General features: G+C 38.4%; 1 protein-coding gene across 6 annotated transcripts in view; it reads left to right on the plus strand.

Moving 5' to 3' along the window:
* The window catches only part of SEPTIN9 (septin 9), a 296,825-nt gene that overhangs the window by 241,579 nt on the left and 36,908 nt on the right, over positions 1–18,338 (plus strand). The window lies entirely within an intron of this gene.

The raw sequence follows: 18,338 nt of genomic DNA on the forward strand, positions 1-18,338 counted from the left end.
GAAGCGTTCAGGTATAACTACAAACTCTCTCTAGCAAAGCAGCAATGGCAGGTTCTTCAGGTCATAGAAATCCCCCATAAGAATAGGCACAAATAGCATAATACTCATAATGGGCTTCCTGCATAATTTCAGAGACTAATTCTAGTACTAGAAGAGGTTGTGCCAGGAAATATCATATGATTCAGTATCTGAAAGTGATTGGTGCATGATATACCAGTCTCCTACCAAGGATTTTTAAATGTATATTCAGTCTATGGGAACACATTGGGTTTATTCCTGAATAAGCATGCTCAGAAATAACCTGGGGAAAGGGACCTCTTGTTGAAGATGCTTGCAAACTGGATAATCTAGCCCCTCCCCCCCCGGGGGGGCACACCAAAATAATAATTTGTATTCCACTTCAGATATATCTGACTAGAATTATGCAGAAGTAATAATACTAATTCTGATTTTAAAAAGATACCCATTTAATAATGGTAAGAAAATACATTCCTTGTCTTTTTCCATATATTTATTTGTGAAATGTTAATACTTTCCTATACTACTTAGCCAATCTTAATGGGCTTTCAGAAAAGCTAAGCAGAGTGGAAAATAGTTTGCATTTAGATGGGAGACTCAGAAAATCCTAGTGCTGTGGGTAGTTAAAACAGAATAAGGCATTGGAAACTACAACCTTATTTTGCCAATTAAACTGCATGGAAGCGTCATGTGGTGACGAGCAGTTGAGTTAAATCTTCCTTTTTGTCCAGATAAGTGAGTGGCACAACTTTGGCTGATCTGAAAAGCTAAGCAGAGTTGGAACAAGTTCATACTCAGAATGTGACACTTTCCCCCAGGATATACCATGGCTATAGACTAGAGTGAGAAATAAAAAAAGAAAATATCAGAGAAGAAGGAAGTGGCAAGCTACTTCCGTAAATGAAGGCCAGCATCTGACATGAGTGATTTTCAGTTATCTCCTCCTTTGTGTGCTTTAAAAACACACACAAGCAAAATATTACACAGGGCGCTCTAGAAAGGGAGTGAACAAAATTAAAATAGGAAAAAATGGAATTAAGTATGTGGGATGAAGATGCAAGTATAGTGTTATGTATTTGTTTCACAGTGTGGATATGAAGCAGGAATTCAATGGAAACGGTACAAGCAGAAACATAAATTAATAGGGCTGCTCTGTTTTAATTGATTATTTCTAAATTGGATCTCTGAACCCAAAGATACAAACTCAGTGGAAACTGTTCACCTAAAAAGAGGCTTGAGATATACAAAGACTTAATCACATATGTGTTTTAGCCTCCAGCAGAATTTTCCAAATGGGAATATGAATGAGAACTTCAGGGAACACCACAAAAGATGTATTAGTAAAGACACAATCACATTTTGGCCTTAAAATGAAAGATGTTAGTAAAGGCACAATCACATTTTGGCCTTAAAATGTTGTGGTCTGGCAAAAAGGAAGTGGGCTAGGTAGCTGTTTTTCTCTGAAAGTTTTAGGTCTTGCAAAATAAGATTAGAAAGATACAAATTTATTCCTTCAGTTTATATTACTACACACAAACAAATGACTTTGGACAACTAATAATTAAAACACACACAGACACACACACATATAGGTAGATAAATTTTTTAAAAAATATATAGACAATACAGATATTTTAATAAACCTAATGCACATTCTGACCTCCAACCTAATTGTGTGTATTAGCTGAACCAAATGCACAAAGGGGTGGGTATTAAAAAAATGAACATAAGGTAAAGGTAAAGGTTCCCCTTGCACATATATGCTAGTCATTCCCGACTCTAGAGGGTGGTTCTCATATCCATTTCAAAGCCGAAGAGATGTCTTTGTGGTCATGTGGCCGACATGTGGCCGACATGACTAAACGCCAAATGCGCACGGAACACTGTTACCTTCCTACCAAAGGTAATCCCTATATTTCTACTTGCACTTTTTACATTCTTTCGAACTGCTAGGTTGGCAGAAGCTGGGACAAGTAATGGGAGCTCACCCCGTTATGGGGCAGCACTAGGGATTTGAACCACTGAACTGCTGACCTTTTGATCGACAAGCTCAGCATCTTAGCCACTGACCCACCGCACCACCACATCCCATATAAAAAAATGAACATAAGTTTTGATATGATGCTGGACCTATTATATTTGCTAACATTTCTAAAGCAAGGAAAGTAGAAGGGCTGGCTAAAAAATGCTTGTAAGCTTAGAGCAAATCTTAGAGAGCCATTTCGGTCCAGTGCAAGGGTGTCAAACTCTCAGCCTGAGGGCCGGATGCCACGTCCACTCTTGTTTTAGTGAAGGGGGGAAAAGTCATGATACATCATGTGACAACAATGTGATGACACAAGTTTGACACCCCTGGTCTAGCAGTTAAGGCACCAGACTAAATACCAGGAGATTATGAGTTCTAGTCTTGCCTTAGCCACGAAAGCCAGCTGGGTGACCTCAGGCTAGTCATTCTCTCAGCCCAACCCAATTTACAGGATTATCGTTGTGGGCAAAATGGGAGGAAAAAGGTGCACTGGTATGTTCACTGCCTTGAGTTATTTATAAAAATAATAAAGGTAGGGTATTAATTAATTTGGGATTGGGAACTAGGTGCCTGGGTTTAGGAGAAGGATTAAATGATTATGTATGCATATGTTCAGTATTGAGAGTTGAAAGTTTGTGAGGCAGATAGAACAAGAATGGGGGAGTTCAAATTATAGAAGTTACAAGTTAAGTGAAACTTTTCAGGTTACAAAACAGATACCTTGAGAAAGTACGGGACATCTTTTTATAATTTTGTCAACAATAAACTTAAAGACTCAAGATCCATCCCACCACTAAAAGATTCTAACAACAAAGAATGCAATGATGAAACAGTCAAAGCAAACCTCTTCAACATTTTCTTTGACTCAGTTTTTGTTAACTCCGATAACACATATCCGACATTCCACAAAGGAACCAGCAATGACTATGATGATTTAACTCATATAGATTTCACAGAAGACAACGTTGGTAAAGCTCTTCACAACTAAAAACCATCGCTTTCTATTGGACCCGATGGACTATGTGCATATTTCTTAAAAAAACTTTCCATTAATATAGCTGAACCCCTAAGTATTATCTTTGATAAAGCTTTCACTACCAGTTCTCTTCCCAAACTTTGGTCACTAGCCACAGTCATCCCCATCTTCAAAAAAGGAGACCCCAGCTTAGTCGAAAACTACAGACCGATCTCCCTTTGCTGCGTCACCTGCAAAGTCATGGAATCTATCATCAACCAATCCATTACCTCACACTTAGAAACTAACAACCTACTCTCCAACAAACAATTTGGTTTCAGGAAAAAGTTATCATGTAACTTACAACTTCTCCACTGCAAAAACATATGGACTTCAAATCTAGATCAAGGCAAATCAATAGATGCAATCTACATAGACTTCTGCAAAGCTTTTGACTCAGTAGTACACGATAAACTTCTCCTAAAACTAACATCCTATGGCATCTCAGGACCCCTCCACAAATGGATATCTGCTTTTCTGTCTAACAGACAACAAGTGGTCAAAATTGGCAATGCTTTATCAAATCCTGTTCCTGTCAAGAGTGGCGTTCCTCAAGGCAGCGTCCTTGGACCAACACTCTTTATACTATACATTAATGATCTTTGTGACCATATCTCAAGTAATTGTGTTCTCTTTGCTGTGATGTCAAACTATTTAACACCACAGACAACACTTCTATCATTCAAAACGACCTTGACCATCTAACCGCTTGGTCTAAAATTGGCAGCTCAAATTTCAACCAGCAAATGCTCAGTCTTACATATAGGAAAAAGAACCCAAAACTAAGTACATACTAGATGGACATTACCTTACAGGCGACCCCATCCCGTTAAAGACCTTGGAGTTTTCATGTCAAATGATCTAAGTGCCAAAGCCCACTGCAACTACATAGCAAAAAAAGCTCTAAGAGTTGTAAACCTAATTTTGCGTAGCTTCTTTTCCAAAAACACCACACTACTAACCAGAGCATATAAAACATTTGCTAGACCAATTCTAGAATACAGCTCACCTGTTTGGAACCCTCACCACATCTCTGACATCAATACAATTGAGCGTGTCCAGAAATATTTTACAAGAAGAGTTCTCCATTCCTCTGAAAACAACAAAATACCTTATCCCCAGACTTGAAATCCTAGGCTTAGAAAACTTGGAACTCCGTCGCCTTGACAAGACCTAAGTTTAACTCACAGAATCATCTATTGTAATGTCCTTCCTGTCAAAGACTACTTCAGCTTTAATTGCAATAATACAAGGGCAACCAATAGATTTAAACTTAATGTTAACCGCTTTAATCTAGATTGCAGAAAATATGACTTCTGTAACAGAATCATCAGTGCTTGGAATACTTTACCTGACTCTGTGGTCTCTTCCCATAATCCTAAAAGCTTTAACCAAAAACTTTCTACTATTGACCTCACCCCATTCCTAAGAGGACCATAAGGGGCGTGCATAAGCGCACAAACGTGCCTACCGTTCCTGTCCTATTGTTTTTCTTTTCTTCTTCCTATATATATATATATATATATATATATATATATATTTGTTTTCTGAGGTTTTCACGGGTGTTTGTATATAGGTCTTTGGTTGTTGGGTTTTCTCCGTGTAAGATTGGAAGTGTCTTGGCGGCGTTTCGAAGTCTCATTCGTCATCTTCAGGCTTCAGCTTCGTGCTTCTGGGAGCAATGTGTGATCGCAGCTGTTTCTTCCTGTTAAAGGAAGAAACAGCTGCGATCTGCAATATACCTCCTAGCATTTACTCATATATATGTTTATATATTATATAATCTTTTTGTATGATGTTGTGACAAAATAAATAAATAAATAAATAAATCTTGCTTTGCTCACTTTGGAAGAAAACTGAACATGCTATGTCAAATGTAGATCTTAACTGATGTACTATAAAATGGATTCCACTTAATTCTATGGACTGCTTGGAATATATGGAACCTGGATCCTTGACCATGTTTACAGTTGATTGTATGGCTATTCTGAGGAAGCTGTTCCTGGGTCTGGTTCTCTGATTTCAGATATTAAGAACTCAGGGTTTTTGGGTGTGAAGTCTTTCCCACAAAAGATGTTCATTGAGCAAATACAGGCATTTGAAACTACCGTTTCAAATGAGAAATGTTTGGAGGCTGTGAAGAGAAAAGAAAGCAATAAATGTTAATACTGTTCCTTCCTCCAGTATATTTCAGTGGTGGAGGCAATGTGGCTATTTGGAGTACAATTGAAAAAGAGGCCCTTCCCTTGCTTTTCGTCTCCTTGGTCTTTCAAGATAAGTAGAATAGTGGTCTCCAACCTTGGCAACTTTAAGACTTGTGGACTTCAACCCCCAGCAAAGCTGGCTGAGGAACTCTGGGAGCTGAAGTCCACAATTCTTAAAATTGCCACGGTTGGAGACCCCTGAAGTAGAGGATTGGATAAAGTGAAAATCCACCAACTGTATGCATTTTGCAACTCATGAATTAAGAGAGGAAAACAAAGTGAGTAACCTATCAAGTATCAAGGATATTCTACATCATTGTCATGCTAGGTCCAGGTTGCTTTGGGAGATGTTTGCTTTGGCACCAAATGTGTAATAAGGATAGTCTATATTGGTTTCACAGGGAGGTATTTCCTTAATAAGGAACTGGGTGGGAGAAATGTTTTACGCAAGACAGCACAAATTCAGCATTCAGTTCTGCCCATAAAGATAAACAGGAAACATATAACAACTAATTTGTCATTGCAAATGAAAACAGCTAGACAAGTGGCAAAGCTAGTGCACGCTCATGAAGTCCCAGACTTTATAATCATATCAGAAAGTTGTGGTTCTGAATCAAATCTAGGAAAATGATAATGGCTACCCCTCTCCATTCTTATATGATTATTTTCAGTTCATTGAATTTGGGGGTACAGATAGATCTCTTGGAATTCTAAGGCTAGGGGTCCTTGACTCTTGTCCATCCTGGCCAATAAGAGTAGTTAGAGATGGGAGGGATATTTTTTATCCCTTCCAAAAATAAAACACTCTTTAAATTCAAATACAGATGCTAGCCTGTCTCTGGGGCAAAATCATGCAGTATATGATGACATCACAGCTCCTTTGGTTTCCGGATGAAACTGGTTTTGCGGATATATTTCCATTGAGATTCAGCCCTTTCTTCAATATTGGAATGGCCTTGGATTCACAGTAATCTGTGCTTTATCATAACATTTAACAGCTATATGAAGTTGCTGGGTTGTCATCAGTATCTCATTTTCCTACAGTTCCTAGTAGGGAGTATAAATATTCTTCACTGATGTCTGCAAGCAGTGATTATTTGGATGAGGGTTAATAAAGTGAAATTAAACCCAGGTAAGGTAGGGGTACTCTTTAATCCAAGTTTAGCAGTTTCAGGCATTTTATTATTTATTATTGTATTTATTATAAAATAAATTTGATAAAAATCAAAAAAATCAGATTTAAATAAAAAAATCCAATTTTTAAAAAATCATCGATTTTTATCAACCCTGAGCAGTTTATCTGACTCCAAATGCTGCTGTATTACCCTTAAATAAGAGCAACATTAAAATTTCTTTTTTATTCCTCAACGTCCAAACTTACCAAGCAACTATAAGATATGTTTGGGTAAGTTGACCTCACATTTACGAACACTTCATTGTCATATATTCTGGGTTCTGATTGTTTAAGAGAAATTAATTTCTTCCTCATTCTCCTTCTCTTAACCTAGCCTTTAGATGTTTTAAGCAATTTTGCTTGTTCCAGAAGTAGATTTATTTATTATTTATTAATTTATTTATTAATTGCATTTGTATACCCCCCTTCTCCCGAAGGACTCAGGGTGGTTGACAGCCAATTTAAAAGATACAATAAATACACATTAAAAAACAGACTAAAAATTTATATAAATAATGGCCAAAATATTAAAAAACTAACTAATACAAAAACTAAAACCCCATTTAAAATTACTTAATCAGGCTAGCCCAGCTCGATGGAATAAAAGAGTCTTCAACTCACAGCTGAAAGTCCAAAGGTCGGGGAGTTGGCGAAGCCCCGGAGGCAGCTCGTTCCAGAGGGCAGGAGCCCCCACAGAGAGTAAACATGATTACTCAGTTCAGATTTAGGCTTCCCTCCTCAATCTGTGTATTTTGGTCTCATGAATATCAGTGGCTGCATTGGGCCAAAGATAAAGGACATAAGTTACATAGAAAAATGTTCTATTGTTAGCTATAGAAAACTGTAGACAATCTAATATGGAAAACTATTTTTAATAGTAATAAGTTGAAAATTATTGTGGGCAAGCGATCAATGCATTCTATTTTTGTTTCCATTTTGTAAATGTTATTTTAAAACAATGAACATTTTTATCTCAATTGTGGTCATAAGTTGAGGACTAACTGTAAAGAAATAAAAGTGATTATGTTATTAGGAAGGCATGGATGCAGCAGAAGATAATTTGCTTGAAATTAACAGATTTAAAGATTGGAGAGTCACTGCTATTTAATATACTTGGTGTAGTATCAAAAGTTTCAAAATCAGTACTGCTGTAATTATCAATGTAGACTCCCAGAAAAAAAAATCTTTATTCCCGTTTGTTTAAAATTTCTTCCTAGGTTATAGTTGGCAATAAAGCTTGAAAGGATCACAGAAAAATACATTTTTAACCTATATTCATCTACTTTAATGCTTAGAGATAGAAGATATAAGGGTTAGAAACTAAGAGCAAACCTAATAATATTTCAGAATTAGATTTGTTAAATCTATTTATTATATATCCTGGGTAAAGCCGATTAACTGAAGTACAGATTATTTTCCCAATCTTATTTTAAAATAAAACTGAGACAGTTAACTAATTAATTAACGGTTAATTAATTGATTGACAGTTGCTGCTGGTTCTGATAACATTTCTAAAGGAATATTGTAAAAAGAAAAGACTTCATAGTGTAACCTTTTAGACTTAAGTAGCAGCATAAGTCAACAAAGTTGTCACTAGTGGGGTGCCTGAATTTAGTGTCCAAATTTCATCTTGACCATATATGTGTTGGATGGCGTTCACTAACTGTAGAGACTGAAGAACCTACTTAGCTCATTCTGATTTCCAAGTAAACACCTGAGCAGGTAAACTGAAGTTCAGGATACATGTGAAAATGAAAATACTAAGTCAAGGTTTTTATTGAGAAACTGTGTAAATGAAAGTTTCTATTAATGTTTGAAATAGTTACTTTTTGAATGAAGGACAGTCTTTTTATTTACTAGGTCAATATGATTTTTCAGGCTTTCAAATTCTCCAAGGATCTTCATTGAAATAAGATTAGTTAAAAAAGCAGGAGAGAACCTGATATTTAATTTTTATAGTTTGGACTATTTATATGGATGGAACAAGGAACTGCAGAATTTTAATTCATCAGGTGCAGATTGGATATCAGGCTACATCTTGAACCTCCTAAAAGACTGCTGAGAAAAAAAATAAATGTTTGATCTAATTTTGTAAGTTCTGAATTTTTATCAATATATCATCTAGTATTATCTCCAGCTTTGTTAGTGTTCATATTGCTAGAGGAGTTGTGCCTGCAATTCATTTATTTATACATTTAGTTATTTGATTTATATTCTGACCAGACTTCAAGAAGGCTTAATAATATTCATCTGAGAATGGAGATATTCAGAGTAATAGCTGGGTTTTATGCATTCAACACTGGGATATCCATCACAGTTTGCTTCTTTAACCCATCAGCTGTGGAAAACATCCTTGCAATCAATATCAGCATTGGGGAATAGAATAGAATAGAATAGAATAGAATAGAATAGAATAGAATAGAATAGAATAGAATAGATTTTTTTTATTGGCCAAGTGTGATTGGACACACAAGGAATTTGTCTTGGTGCATATGCTCTCAGTGTACATAAAAGAAAAGATACATTCATCAAGAATTCTAAGGTACAACACTTAATGATAGTCATAGGTTACAAATAAGCAATCAGGAAGCAATATCAATATAAATCATAAGGATACAAGCAAAAAAGTTACAGTCAAATAGTCATAAGTGGAAGGAGATGGGTGACAGGGATAATGAGAAGATTAATAGTAGTGCAGACTTAGTAAATAGTTTGACAGTGTTGAGGGAATTATTTGTTTAGCAGAGAGATAGCTTTTGGGAAAAAACTGTTCTTGTGTCTAGTTGTTCTGGTGTGCAGTGCTCTATAGCGTTGTTTTGAGGGTAGGAGTTGAAACAGTTTATTTCCAGGATATGAGGGGTCTGTAAATATTTTCATAGCCCTCTTTTTGACTCGTGCCGTATATAGATCCTCAATGGAAGGCAGCTTGGTAGCCATTGTTACTTAATAAGTATTTAATAAAGCTGATTAGCCCCAAAATTAATAATGGCATTATTATCAATGTATAAATAAACCCAAAGAAATCAATGTGATCCCAGGTTATTTCAGAATAATGTGGTGGATGTTATTAATTAGAAGCCAGAGATGGAATTCAATACTGTATCCTTAGCTGCTTCCTATTATTGGGTATACAACATCTGTTCCAATTTTGCAATTTCCAAAATTATTTTGATTAATTAGATTTAATATGGCAAGTTTCCAGTGCATTCTTATATTATAAATGTTTTTTGCTGAGCAGATCGTGAAAAGATTGTGTGTTGTTCCACTGCAAGCAGTGGTATGTTTATATAGTTAAAGGAACACATTTACTGGTATAATGGTACTGTAATCGGATGAATTGATTCTCTCTAGACAAATGAGTAGAAATACCTTATGGAACTTATCTACCCCTTTCTGTAACTTTAGTAGCAACACTTTTCCTTTCAGGGAGCTTAAAAAGTGTGCAAAACTTTCCAGTGTGTAACATTTTACCATATGTTATTCGGTGTTTAGTTTGAACTGTTATCTTTGGTTAGTTGTCCCTTTTAATCTTGTTGTTTCTTTTGTTATAGAAGTCGGGTGACTTGCTGAGTTCACAATTTTTAGAATTGAGAGTTGTTGGTTCAGTATTTATCAATTGCACCATTGTTGTTTTCTAATTTGGGGTTCAGCAATTTCCTCTTACTATCCCAGTTACTGGAGCCATCACTCCAGTAACTCCAGATCATAGAAGAATTTGCCCTCTGACCAATTTCTGGTGGAACTTGCGGCAGTGAGGTCCTTTTCCAAACTGTTAAAATAGAAGAGTTCAAGCAAGTTTGTCTATCTTATTTTCTAACAACTCTCATGCTTTTAGCCTTAAGCAATGGATCTTTGGCATATCTGATAATCTAGAAGTGCATTATCTAAATAAAACCCAAATCAGCAGGCCAGTGGAAGATATACACAAATAGGACAGGAAAAAGAAGATTCTATCCAAGGTAATGTATCCCAGGCAATTCTGTTTCTAAAAGAAGAGTCCACATTAAAGGGCAGCACAGTGTATATTAATTTGGGTCAGTAAACTATGGGATGATTGTTAATCTAGAATTCTTCCCAGTAGCAAGTGGAAGCATTCAATGCTTTTCTGTCACATGTCACACATAAAATCCATCAAGCTACACATGAGATCCAAGAGGGGAGTACTTAAGCTCCATCTCTTTTGTCCTTGCCTTGTCTATATAATTAATTTCCCCAGCACCATAAGAAGATCTTTTGTTTCCCAATCCCTGACCCCCTATGGTTGAAGGCTTGCTTAGATGTTCCATATTGTTTACCATGGAATGAATGAGCTGTCTGTGTCCTTGGCAGAGGAAAAGAGAAGGGCCTCTGTCCTGGCTAAAAATAGGCACACCAGTGGATCAGCACTTCTGTTGGTACAGTTCTAATAATGGCAAGGAGTCCTCCTTTGAAGTTCCCTCCCATCTTATTCTTTCTATATCTTTTATTTTTGGTGGTCTACGGGTGAAATTCAGAGCTTTTAAATTCTACTTTTGATTCTGCTTTGAGGTTAGCGGGTGCCCTATGTAAAGCATTACAGCAACTGAATTACATTATCTACCCCAAACTTCTATTAGTCAATTAATAGCTGTCCACTCTTGACCAAAAGAAAACCTCTTGAGATCCAGCTATTCATGGCTTCTCATGAATAAACTTAACTGGGTGAGTTTGCATTGTGGAAAGCTACCCTAGCATTAGTACTCTTTACTAATAGTCACAGCCTACGTATTACATTTCTGAAATGGTGAGATTGATACTTTCTGAAGCGGAGGACTGAACAAGGGTGATGGAAGTGTATATTTAAAATATATAAAAAATATATATATAAAATTATTGTAACTTTTCTTTAGTTAGGACCAAAATTCTGTTGTTTGCTTTCTGAATCTTCTTCCTACATGCCCTTCCTTCCTTCCTTTCTTCTTGGAGCAGTACCTTGGGAAGTAGAGAAAATCAAAACCATGGAGTAACTTTCCCAGCCAAGGTTTCTACCTCCTCCCTTCTGGGTTCAAATCCAGTTTTTTTCTTTCTAGAGATTTCAACCATGGTCATGAATCTTTCTGTGGCTTAGCTTGTGTCACTTTTCTATGAGGCAGAACTGGACAGACTGCATGCACCCAGTCTCTTTTTAAACTCCATAGCTGCTTCAACATTTTAATCCTTCTCCCCACCCCCCGCCCCTGTGTCTATTTTATCAGCCATTTTTGTTCACACAGAATATTACAAAACATGAGTCTAATACTCTTTGTAAATGAAATGAGCTATTACTTACAAATACAGTCACTTGAGCTGAAGAAGCCTCTAGCCAGACTGCAGGTCTGGGTCTTAGATCTTTAACAAATGACGATATAATTTGGTTTTAATTGGAGCCAGGTTTGCATTTTTTGCTCCTTCCTTCCACTTTTAGGTTGCTTTGGGCTGAGCAAATCTAAGCAGCTTACAATAATTAATAAAACAAATTATATCGTATGGAACAAGCAAAATTATGTCAGGCAATTTAAATTACAGTTCTGTCATAAACATAATCTTCATAAACCATAATAAATGGCATTGATGCATCCCAGATGTCTATTGGTTACATCCTTTATCTCCCTATGTCTGCTTAAAGAGCCAAGTTTTTAACTGTTCTCTGGTTGTTAGTAGTTAGGATGCAGTTCTTATTTCTGGTGATAGCTAGCTGCATAGAAGGGGAACCCTGCCAAGGAATGCTCATCTCCAAGTCTTCTCCGATCATATCTTCCTGAGGGAGGAACACTTAACAAGAGTGTTCTACTAGCACAGATCAGGCATTCTTATAGATATCCAGATATTTATTTCCTGTCTTTGTTCTCTTGTCACTCAAAGTGTTGTAGAAGATTCTCTCCTCCCCTTTTTGTTTCTCCACAATCCTATCCTACATGGACTGAATTCTGAGAGAGTAAATATTAGGTTTGTAAGCAAATAAAACATTATTGGTCATCTTGTCTCATCCTATGATTTTAGTGAACGATTATGGTTGTGTTTTCCTATCACTTCTTCCATATATTCCTTTACCACAGATGTCTGTTAAAGGGATAAAAAGATGAAAAAGTTGCATGGTCACTTTGGATTTGGCAGGATGTGCTCTGCAATATCCATGGTCTCTTGTCTTTTCTATAGTAGTGTCTACTCTTCTGCAGGGAGAGTAGTGTCTTCCCTTCATCTAGCCCATCTTTTTGCTCATTTGACTAAAAAGCCTGTCTGATCTTGCTGTCAACTTTAATTATTTCTGACTGTCTAACCTTGTTCATTTTGCTTAGAATCAGGGTTCTTAGTTGTATCTGATATCGAAGAGGTGCTTCAGAATGTGCAAGAACGTTAATGCAGCAACGATAACCTTGCTGAAAATAATTAAAATAAGAGTGTTTTTCCCCAAGTTGCACAATTGCCATGGAAAGGTTGCCACTGTAGTTGTTTGATCCTAGAAAAATACCATGCTATTTTTAAGTGTCACAGATTTTGTGTTTTATTTGTCCTCCTGCCATTCCAAAGAACCTGTTTGAAATCAAATAAAATGATGTGCTCATTCTTACAACATTCCTGCCACGGTTAATTGAGCTGGTAAGAATACGAAGTCAGGTAGAATTATCTATAAAGACCATTGTGTGTAAATTCCTAAATACAGACCTATGATTTTACTAAACTTGGCTGCTTGATATTTAGGAAAATCATTACTAAATGCATTCTCAGTGATCCTACTTAGTTTCAGTTTCTCCGAGAACAATAGCCAAAGCATGGAAGTAGGCAAAAGAATTGCATTATGTGGGCAGGTACTATTATTCTTCCTATTTTCTTTCAGGTTTGGAAGAATTTTCTTGAGTTTGAAGAGGGAAAGTGTGTTTCATTGTGTATAACAATGAAACACATATGAAAATCCAGACTCATGGGGTCAGGGAAACAGTTTTGTTTGCTGCAATGTGTTCCCTGCTTAATTTTTAAATAGGCAGCTGTGATAAATGGGAGCAATTGTGGGCTTGGGATGTAATCACCAAATACATTTCAGTTTATTTAATTGGTATGCTGTGGTTTGCTTTTTCTGTAGAATAATTAGTTGGTGTACTAATTATTATGGGTTGAAAGAAAGGCTCAAGCTAGCAATACTTGGCCTGATTTTAGCTGTTGTCAGAAGCTTAATTAGATTGTTCATGAAGTTTCCCAAGTCAAGGAGCCTTTTCATTTTTGTATGAACTTTGACACACTGTAGCCTTTGAGCTGAATACCTGAGCAGGTATGTAAGTGGCTTTGTTTAGTTTGTCTTTTTCTAGTCTCTGCTTAGTTTTTAGTTTGCTTTGTTTATTTTTTTGTCACTGTTTGTGAGCTGAGCGGCTATATAAATTGGTTTAATGAATAAATGAGTTTGACCCTGTGGCTCCCGAGGACGTGGACAGGTTGTTGGGGAGGCTTCACGCCACTACATGTTTACTGGACCCGTGTCCTTCCTGGCTGGTACTGGCCACTCAGGAGGTGACACGAGGCTGGCTCCAGGGGATTATCAACGCTTCTTTGTTGGAAGGGGTTTTCCCTGCCGCCTTGAAAGAGGCAGTGGTGAGACCCCTCCTCAAGAAGCCCTCCCTGGACCCAGCTATTTTGGGTAATTATCGTCCAGTCTCCAACCTTCGCTTCGTTGCGGAGGTTGTAGGGGGGGCTGTGGCGCGGCAGCTACCCCAATACCTGGATGGAGCCGTCTATCTAGACCCGTTCCCGTCCGGCTTCCGACCCGGATACAGCACGGAGACAGCTTTGGTCGCATTGGTGGATGATCTCTGGAGGGCCAGGGACAGGGGTTACTCCTCTGCCCTGGTCCTATTAGACCTCTCAGCGGCTTTTGATACCATCGACCATGGTATCTTGCTGTGCCGGTTGGGGGGATTGGGAGTGGGAGGCACCGTGTATCGGTGGTTCTCCTCCTATCTCTCTGACCGGTGCAGAGCGGTGTTGACAGGGGCAGAGGTCGACCGCGAGGTGCCTCACTTGTGGGGTGCCGCAGGGGTCGATCCTCTCGCCCCTTCTGTTCAACATCTATATGAAGCCGTTGGGTGAGATCATCAGTGGCTTTGGGGTGAGATACCAGCTGTACGCTGATGACACTCAGCTGTACTTTTCCACCCCGGGCCACCCCAACAAAGCGGTCGAAGTGCTGTCCCGGTGCTTGGAAGCCGTACGGGTCTGGATGGGGAGAAACAGGCTCAAGCTTAATCCCTCCAAGACGGAGTGGCTGTGGATGCCGGCACCCCGATTCAGTCAGCTGCAGCCGCAGCTGACTGTTGGAGGCGAGTTATTGGCCCCAAAGGATAGGGTGCGCAACTTAGGTGTCCTCCTGGATGAACGGTTGTCGTTTGAAGATCATTTGACGGCCGTCTCCAGGAGGGCCTTCCACCAGGTTCGCCTGGTTCGGCAGTTGCGCCCCTTCCTTGATCGGGATGCCTTGTGCACAGTCACTCATGCGCTCGTTACCTCTCGCTTGGATTATTGTAATGCTCTCTACATGGGGCTCCCCTTGAGGTGCACTCGGAGGCTTCAGTTAGTCCAGAATGCAGCTGCGCGGGTGATAGAGGGAGCTTCGCGTAGCTCCCGCGTAACACCGCTCCTGCGCAGACTGCACTGGCTACCTGTGGCTTTTCGGGTGCACCTTAAGGTTTTGGTTACTACCTTTAAAGCGCTCCATGGCTTAGGACGCGGGTACTTACGGGACCGCCTGCTATTACCCTTTGCCTCCCACCGACCCGTACGCTCTCACAGAGAGGGACTTCTCAGGGTGCCGTCCGCCAAGCAATGTCGGCTGGCGGCCCCCAGGGGAAGGTCCTTCTCTGTGGGGGCTCCCACACTCTGGAACGAACTTCCCCCGGGTTTACGCCAAATACCTGACCTTCGGACCTTCCGCCGCAAACTGAAGACACATCTTTTCATTCGCGCGGGGCTGGCTTAAATTTTATTGGTTTTAAACTTTCCATTATTAATTTTAAGGGGTTTTTAGTTTTATATATTTTAAAGTTTTTTAGGCCAATCATAAAATAAGTTTTTTAATTTGTATTTTAATTGTATATTGTATTGTCTGTTTTACCTTGGCTGTACACCGCCCTGAGTCCTTCGGGAGAAGGGCGGTATAAAAATCGAATAAATAATAATAATAATAATAATAATAATAATAATAATAATAATAATAATAATAATAATAATAATAATATGTTGTAATTCAGTTGAAAAAAAATGAGTGCAAAGGAGGGTGTAGGAGAAGGACTGGCAGAGCCTGTGGGTGGAGTGAAAAGGGGGGTTAGCCTAGAATCTCTTTATAGCCGCAAGTGAACTAAGTCCCCCTTGAATGCTGTTCACCCTTATCTAACCCTCACTAGGTGTTGACCCCATTAGTGACAAGATTCTTGTACATAGACTTTTAGAAATAAATCAGTAATTGAACTGTCATAAATGGACCTGCTCTTTCACCTCACAAAGATCTTTCAGATTTTTTTAAATTTACATTTATATCCTGCCCTTCTCCGAAGACTTAGGGCGGCTTACACTATGTTAAGCAATATTTTGATGACTCAATTTATATTGTGATGGCTCAAAGTATTGTTGTGGTGTTAATTGTGCTAATCAGAGACCCTTTCTCTTATACATTCAAAGAGATGCATCAGCAGGAGAAGCCAGGAAAAAACAAATGATGAAAGCAGTACTCTTTTGCACCAATGTAATGCAAGCTTCACCTCTTTTGTATATATATATTGAGGTGTTGTGTGCACATACAGAAGGACTATACTGTTGCATTGTGAAAGAAAAACCTTGCTTTTATCACTGACTAAAACACTAGAACCTCCAGATTGCCCCACATATATAAATACACACATACACAATATTTCCACTATATTTTGTTTGAACATATGTTCTTTGAACATACGACTAGCCTCATGGTGCAACCGAAAAAATCTGGAACTGAACACACTCAAAACCGTAGAAATGGTGGTAGACTTTAGGAAAAACTCTTCCATACTTCCACCTCTCACAATACTAGACAACATAGTATCAACAATAGAAACCTTCAAATTCTAGGTTCTACCTTATCGCAAGATCTAAAATGGACAACTAACATCAAAAACATCATCAAAAAAGGACAGCAAAGAATATTCTTTCTGTACCAACTCAGAAAGCTCAAACTGCCCAAGGAGCTGCTGATCCAGTTTTACAGAGGCATTATTGAGTCTGTCATTTGCACCTCTAAAATTGTCTGGTTTGGTTCTGCAACCCAACAAGACAGACACAGACTTCAGAGGATAATTAGAACTGCAGAAAAAATAATTGCTATCAACCTGCCTTCCATTGAGGACCTGTATACTGCACGAATCAAGAAGAGGGTCAGGAAAATATTTACAGATCCCTCACATCCTGGACATAAACTGTTTCAACTCCTACCCTCAAAACGACGCTATAGAGCACTGCACACCAGAACAACTAGACACAAGAACAGTTTTTCCCCGAAGGCCATCGCTCTGCTAAACAAATAATTCCCTCAACGCTGTCAAACTATTTACTAAATCTGCACTATTAATCTTCTCATCGTTCCCATCACCAATTTCCACTTATGACTGTATGACTGTAACTTTGTTGCTGGTAATCCTTATGATTTATATTTTATTGATTGTTTCCTAATTGCTTATTTGTAACCTATGATTATCATTAAATGTTGTATCGTTAAGTGTTAAATTTGTACCCTGTGACCATCATTAAGTGTTGTACCTTGATGAAGGTATCTTTTCTTTTATGTACATTGAGAGCATATGCACCAAGACAAATTCCTTGTGTGTCCAATTACACTTGGCCAATAAAAATTCTATTCTATTCTATTCTATTCTATTCTATTCTATTCTATTCTATTCTATTTATTCTATTCTATTGTAGTCAGCCTCTGATTCAGTTTGTGACTTTGTTGTATTGCAACCTGTGCACTCTATAGCTTCACCAATCCAATGGGCCACTTAGTGGGGCACTTAATGGGGAAAATCCCTTTCTCCTCCCTCCTTTTTATCAGCATATAAGCTTCTGTATTAATATTCCTATAACATTCTCCTATGAAACCTGGTCAGTGTTCCTTCTAGCTGGCGAATGGATGTAGGAAACTAGCAACCAGCTGGTACTCTGTTCTCCACAATTGTTTCCTAACAAGGTTTTTTAGTAGTAAGGGAACAAAAGTTCCAAGAAACCTAATTGAAAGAAAGGAGCAAAACTGCTCCTTGCAGCAGTTGAGAAAGGTGGGGTAGGATAGTAGCAAGCCATTATTGCATTTGGCTACAGTTGGAGATATAATTCCCAGGAGATGGGATGAGCAGAAACTCCTGATAGTGGGAAACTGCCCTTCCCCATAGTTCCAGAGAAGGCATTTCAATCAGGCATTTGCAGTTTCTTAGTTAATTTTCCAACATCCAATCAAGTCCCACAACTTTGAGGGGAAACATATGGAAGAGGCCAGTATTTGCTCTGCATCTGCATTATCTCTCCCTTGCATGATTGTTGCAGAGTGCCTTTCTCTCCATTCCCATTTTTCTCACGCTTACACTTCCTAGCCGAACAACAGGGATCTGCAAGCCTGCAGGAAGGGTGAGACTAAGGATGTGTATACACTTCTAATAAAATTGGGGTGAGTGGGAGAGACTCAAAAAAATTCCCACAGGGACTTCCTGTTCTAAGTTGAAGGCTAATGCTAGTTAGTAATGAGTTCCTGTCATGGGACATGGGAGAGGGGATTCTCATCAACTGAGAACAGTAGAAGGATTCAACTTTCTACACTTTTTGCAAAACTATTCTTTTTTTAAGCAGACACCTCACTCTATAACAAATAGCTTCTACCAAGGCTTCACTATTAAACACATATTTGCT

Source organism: Ahaetulla prasina, chromosome 2 (genome assembly GCF_028640845.1).
Source record: "Ahaetulla prasina isolate Xishuangbanna chromosome 2, ASM2864084v1, whole genome shotgun sequence".
Lineage (NCBI taxonomy): Eukaryota > Metazoa > Chordata > Lepidosauria > Squamata > Colubridae > Ahaetulla > Ahaetulla prasina.